Consider the following 7,264-nt stretch of genomic DNA (forward strand, 5'->3'; position numbering starts at 1 on the left):
AGGTATCAGACACCCTATTCACCACCAGCTTGGCCAACTGCCCTATCTGATTTTCCAAGCTTTTAATTAATGCATCTTGATTCTACAGTCTAGTCTCAATGGAAGAAATTAACTTTGTCATCAATTGTTCCAAACTAGAATTTTCCTCTTGAGGTTCGGACTTATACATTGGTTGTTTTCCGTATTGTTGACTTCCTTGTGGGCATATTTGATGGTTTTAACCACCCCATGAAAATTTTGGATGTTGTATCCACCCAAGATTGTAAGTGTTAAAATAAGGTTTATTCATCTTACGATTATGTCTACCCACATTATTCACTGGCTATCCCTCTGGCACGTAAAATGGATTTCCATCTTGCCATCTTTGGTGAAGTGTTCACCACAACATCTATCACAGAATACCTCCTGAATTCTCATACTAATGTCACTTATACTTAAATTGTCAATATTTTTATTTAGAGCCTCCAACTGTGCAACCATAATAGTAAACTCATTCACTTGATGGATTACCATTACCACGGGTCTCCTCTAGTTATTCCTCTCGGACTGAGGATGATAACCGCTAGCCACTATTTTCCCCTCTAATTCATTCCATTATTCTGTTGTTATTCTCAAAAGATTTCCACAAGTTACAGTATATATCGTAGTATTGTTAGAAGTTGTTAAATCATAGTAAAAACTTTATACCACAAGCCACGGAGGTAGGTCATGATGTGGGAATCTTCTCAGCAAATCTTTGTAGCGCTCCCTTGCCTCATATAAAGACACTTGATCAAATTGGACGAACATGGTGATGTCGGTTCTCAATTTCATCATCATTGATTGTGGAAAGTACTTTGTATATCTTCCCGTGTATCAATATAACCTACAGGAAAACAATTTAACCATGATTTAGCTTTATCTCGCAGTGAAAATAAATAAACGCAAAAGAATAGCATCATCAAAAACTCCATTATTCTTAATTAAAAGTGTCGCAAATTTCGAAAAAAAATTGTATTTTAATATTGGGGTCATCCAACATTGCTCCCCCAAATTGGCATCAGTTATAAATCATCTGGATTATGGCTGGATTTAATTCAAACTGGTTTACGTGCACAACTGGTATCATGACACTTGAAATTGCTCCATCAAGCAAAGGTTGGGCACAATCCATCATAGGTATTCGTGGTGGCATCTCATGATGTTGCTCTTCTTCCTCCTCATGCCTTGGTTTTTTTTTGTTCTGTCATCTTAATCTTTTGTTGCCTCCTTCTATGAAAATTTCTCTATATTTCTAGATCAAATGCTTCAAGCTCCAACTCTACGAATCGTGACATACGCCACAAGAGGTTTATGAAATAAAAGAGGGTATTGGATCAAGAAAAATAAATAAAACTAAATAAAATAACTAAAAAATTTGTGAATGAACATTCCCCGGAAACGGTGCCAAAAATTTGATCGAACATTTTTTGCACTGTAAATTCCCCAATAAAATTAATCTTTTAAGTTCTAATAAATCGCAAGTATACGAGTTAAGTTATAATATAATATATGAAGTATGATTATCATTCCCACAGAGACTGTATCACATAATTTTTATTTTCGAAAATTTAATCTTTAGCAAAGTATGAACAATAATTGGAATGAGTTTATCTACTAAATTTCAAGGAAAATTTAATTCTATGAAAATATTAAAATAAAGTGAAAATGAATTTTTCGAGAATATCGATTACCTACCTTGGATAGTTCAAATAAATAATCTTGACAGTTGTAATATGTTTTTGACAAGATTCCCTAATTATTAACATACTCTCAAGCTATATTAAACTAATTCAACACACAGAAAATAATTCAGTGTCTTTCATTATTTATCAAATGTGATTGCATGAACGATTTGTCAAATTTCTTAGCTTTCGATCTTTTGGACTATCACTATCAAAGTGTGAAATGTCCACTACTTTTCAACCTTAAATTCCTACTAAATTTTTTTTTCTTTATAAAAATTTGAAACCTTTAATTAAAAATCACACAACTTTTCAAAAATCATAAATGCATAAAAAATAATTTAACATTTGAAATCTCACGTACATAAAATATCTAACTCATCAATTAACAAAATCCTACGTCAACCATTAACATGATCAACATTAAATTCAAAATAAAGCATAAAAATCTCTAATTAAATCATTAACAAAATCGTTAAAATTTTGATTATCAATCTAATGCGTAAAATAATGTCCATTGGGAGTGTACTACCGGACTCGATTCATTCAAGCGTCAGCGCCTCCCTCAATCTCATCCTAACCTGCAACATTCAAACCTAGTGAATCTAATGACTCAGCACGTTCAAAACATGAGTAGCAAATAATACATATACATGCATATGCATTAAAAATCATATCAAAATAAGCTAGCATAAATTTGTAAGCATCATAAATCATCAAATCATAAAGATTTCCATCATTTATCGTTTTGGGTGAAGTTTGATCCTTGAAAGTGACTAGCTACATCATTTATCGTTTTGGGTGAAATTTGATCCTTGAAAATGACTAGCTATACCATTTGATCTAATGATCAGTCTTAGTTCACCATTGCACATGGGGACGGGCATTAGGCACCAACGTAAATGGAAATACAATCGTTGGGCTCAATCTGAGGCATTCTCCCGTAAACGGGCTCCCTCTAGGGCCTTCTCCCTTACGATATTCCCAATAATCATATATCATATCTTTTTTGTCACAATCAATTCACATCCTTCAAAATATTTTTCTTTTCTTTTTAATCATAAAATTTCGCGTCTTTTCCAAATTCGTAAAATAGCATTTTAACAGTAAAAATTGCACAACTTTATCATAAATCATAAAATCTCATATTTTCATCATAAACGTTTTAAAATATCATTTACCATGCGTTAAGATTCTTCAGGACACTGTCAAACCTTTCGTACTACCCAGGACTTAAAATGATCATTTTGCCCTTGGACTCTAAAATTCTCGATTTTTTACTTTTTCTCATTTTTATTGACTCGAGACTATCCCAAATACTTATTTAAGCTTAAATTTGACTTATAATATTTTTATTTGACGTAAACTCGGGCTTTTGATGTAATTCTTTAATTATTAAACCATGAAGCGTTTAAATCTCGAATTAATTCAAAACTCAATGTTTTCTTTCCAAACTTTAAACATAAACCTTTCATACCTAAGCTACCCCCATGAGCCACGAACCAGCCCCCGTGGGCCCATGGTTCAAACCATATCCTTTGAAGCCAATTCGAACCCTAAGCTCTAAGTCAAGCCACGGCTCCCTCTAACACCGAGCAGCCCTTGAGTCACCTAAGACCAAACCCTCACCAGCACTTCCTGGACCCCTCCTGACCTAGCCTATCCCAGAGCACCAGCCCGTATCCCTTAGCCAAGTCGTGTGCTCCCCTCTTTCGTTTTCCCTTGGTCACGACCCTCACCAACCGAGCCACCATGTACCACAGCTGCACCAGACCTATCCTCGATCCTGAACCATCTTCCCTAGATCCTACTAGACCAGCCTAGACCACTAGACCAGCCCCAAAACTCTCCCCTCCTAGACCTAGCCGCGCACGTGCATGGGGAGAGTCCTAGGGTTTGTGGACTCTCCCATCTCTTGCAACAGCCTGGTCCAGCCCTCTATGGACCCTCCCACGACAGCACCGGACCCTGATGAGCTAGCCTCAACCAGCCCTAGCCCTTACACGTACCCATCGCTCGAACTCCCCCATGGCCGAGCCTTGTATCCTAAGGAAACCCTAGGTAAGTTTCTTCCTAGCCAAGCTCGACTCCAGCCCACGTGTTGTCCCTTAAAGACGCTTTTCCTAGCCCTTAAACACATCCTATTGGCAGCGTGTCCTTGGAATTCATAACATTTTTCATACAAGCGTAAAATCATCAAAACTTTGAAAATATTTGTTCTGCCATTAAATAGTTCATGGAAAAATAATTAAAACAAGCATAATACTATTTGAATGTTGTGTCAAAAAAGTTTAGAACCGTGCTTTTGCATTTAAAATGCTCGAATACGCGATCGTTGGTGTAGGTTGCAAATGGAGACGAACGGACGACGAAAACTCCTTGATTTTTCCTCTTGAAATTTTTGACTTTTGTGTGTTTGAAGTGTGTGAAATTTCGGATGCTATGGAGGCTTAGAACCCTAGGTTTTCTTTTTATAAATTTCGAAAATTGCATGTTAATGGGTTAAGGTTTTGGGCCTTTGTGTTTAGGAGTAATTGGGCCTACGAATCTTAGGTAAATTAGGCTCAATAACACCTATTTAATTTAAAAATAAAAGTTTTCAAAAATAATACTTCTGGTCTTTTAAAAGTACCCTGTTTGCCTAAAATCGGCTTCCGGATAAAATCGAGCTCGTCTCATAAAATAATTTGGGCTCCAACATTTTTAAAAAAATTTAATCATATTATTAAGCCTCAAAAATATTTATTGAAAAACATTTTATCATAGGCGTCCCCAGTCTTTTTTCCCAAGCCTATTATCGAGTATTCGAATAAAATCTTCCATTCTCATGAATTCATACAATCTAATCATTTAATCATGCAATTAGATTTTCCATCATATAATATATATCAAGTAAGCATTTAAAATCAATTAAATAAAACAATTAAGTAATTTAAATCATTTTCATGCATGTGGTTTACGTGGGTTAGTTTTTTGGACGCTACAAAGTGTATTCGATTTCATATGTATACAAATTGTAAATCCACGAAGTGTGCTACTCTCTTCTATCGCAAACAATTCCATGGAATTCATTTACAATATTAAATATTTTCAAATTTAGATAGGCTTTAACAATTTAAAGAAAACAATAACAAAATCAAGCATAAAGCAAAATTCGAAGATTAAATTACTCAAAACTTTTTGGGGTAGGAGAAGATAAGAAGAGAAGAAACAAAAAACATTGCTTGAAATCTGGTCTTATTGCCTGCCTCCTCAACTCCGGGATAGTCCCAATGTGCGGCGGCTCTCCAAAGTGAAACCGATATGTCAAACGTGATGAATGATCCTCATTTCTCGTGTATTATGGCGACCAATGTAGCCAAGAGTCCAAAAAATCAAAAACAAATCGAGCAAAATGTGGGTCCCTTAACATCTACTCGTTATTATCATACAATCCAATCAGAGTTAATTCATTGCAATGGAAAAAAGTTATATTTTTCTTTAAAATGAGTCCAAAATACGCCAAATATGATTATATTACTAAAAATAGTATATATTAAAATCTCATGTAGACGCGTCAAAGTATAAATTAAGCCCACATATGACTGAGATCAACTATATACAAACAACGCATATTCTCGGGACATGCCTTTTTATATAGATACACATATACACAGGGAAAGACTACTCAACATCAACTATGATGTGACCCCCTCTAGAAATACCATCTCGGGTCTCCTGATAAACTGAAGTACCTGTCATTGTCCACACATAAACAAAATAACAGTCCTCCTTTGGGGTTTTGCGAACGCTCTGTATGGAACAACTATAATAAATACAACATGTATCTATACAATGATATATGATATTCAATGATTGCATGCTGATAAGTGCAATTTATTGCACTTTTATTACTTGTATTTAACTTGGAATTTTGTGATTCTTGAGCAGGTTTTATGAGATTTGTTGTTGTTTTTGTTGTTGTAGTTTGGAAGCTTTTTATGAGATTTTGTAGTATTAAAATATTGAATTAGAAAGTACAAAAGATGCAAAAATACAGAAGCTACAGTGCACCCGCACTTATACATTCACCGCACCTGCGCTAGAAAGAATATCGCACCACGGCACCCGCGATGACTTCTTAACCGCACCTGCGGTCCTTGCACGACAGAATCCGAAAAATCTGTATTTTGGTGTGCTGCGCATGGAAGTCCAAGATTTTGGTGTGCTGCGGATTGAGGCTTGTCTGGGACTATAAAATATATCATTTACTTACCATCTAGGGTATTGGGGAGCCAAGGAAAGAGTGGAGGCTGCTGCTAGAAGATTGAAGACTCAAGTTCATCAAGTTTTTGGGAAATCTTTTTCACAACTCCGGGGACGGAATCAGCACTTCAAACTCTTGTTCTAAGTTCTTCTTTCTTTTATTTTTCATTTGATATGTCTTGTTTTAGAACCATGTTTTGTTGTTTTGCTTGTGTTATTATGAACTAATTTTTATTTCTAGAGGAAAGATGGAACAAAACTAGAAACCATGTGTTAGAATCTATGAACTGAGCTATTTAAGTTCTTCATATTGTTCATTTGTATTGTTCTAATCTTAATGCTTTCAACTTATTGGCCATAATTTGAATGATTTATATGTTTACAATTTATCACTCGGAAAAGAAAATTATAAACAAGAAATGAGAAAAATACATCAATGGTATTTATAGAGTTCGGGAGGGCTTATAATGCTATCGAAGCCCATAGAGAATCTAGTGCTTGATGTGTTATTTATTTGTAAACTGTTGATGGGAACGTTGCAATCCATTTTTAGATAACTAAAGTCTACTTAACACTCGAGAGAGGGAGTAGATAATTATAGGATTCTTGGCTAATGAATAAGAAGAATTTTTATAACATAGCTACAAGAAATTACACATGATGGACAGTTGCGTGAAATCGGACCTCTAGATCTTTTATTCCATTGTTATTTGTTACAATTTGGTGTTACATTTAAATCCATTGTCAATTTAGTTATTTTTGAAACCAAATCTTTTAATTGATTTTTCTAAATAAAGTCGAGACTATTTTAATCACAAGCACTAATATACATTTATATACATATTCCTCGTGGGATCGACACTTGTACAAAAACATACATTTTACTATAATTTGACGTTGTGCGCTTGCGAGCAATTAAGAAAATACGCAACACATGCCGTGGAGGTATTAGGTCAACTGCCCATCCACTGAACATTAGAATGAAACGAATCAATATCAAATCATCAAAGCTCGAGCAGACACATTAGTCTCTGTCAAGTATAAGAGAATATCCATATGATAGCGTCGTCAAAGCGCCATCAAATCTCAAATCTCAACTAATTAATTATAGGAGCCATGAATGACTATGCTTTTATGAGTCACATAATGTCAAAAATAATATCGTTCTCAAAATCCAATTATATCAGGGTATCCAAAGATCAGCATTAAACATATATGTAATGCATCGATGTATGTATAAAATGATTTGTGTTAACAAAATATTTATTTTATACATCGATCTATCTATCATGAATGTAATGTATGTCACGTCAAAT

The 7,264-nt window shown here is 34.7% G+C and overlaps 1 non-coding gene across 1 annotated transcript; it reads left to right on the plus strand.

Annotated features, from left to right (window-relative positions):
* Nucleotides 1–703: 703 nt before the first annotated feature.
* LOC142521554 (small nucleolar RNA R71) lies at nucleotides 704–810 on the plus strand. Its single transcript, XR_012814261.1, has one exon. It is a non-coding gene; the product is annotated as a small nucleolar RNA R71 (small nucleolar RNA).
* The last annotated feature ends 6,454 nt before the right edge of the window (nucleotides 811–7,264 follow it).

This window comes from Primulina tabacum, chromosome 12 (genome assembly GCF_025594145.1).
Source record: "Primulina tabacum isolate GXHZ01 chromosome 12, ASM2559414v2, whole genome shotgun sequence".
NCBI lineage: Eukaryota > Viridiplantae > Streptophyta > Magnoliopsida > Lamiales > Gesneriaceae > Primulina > Primulina tabacum.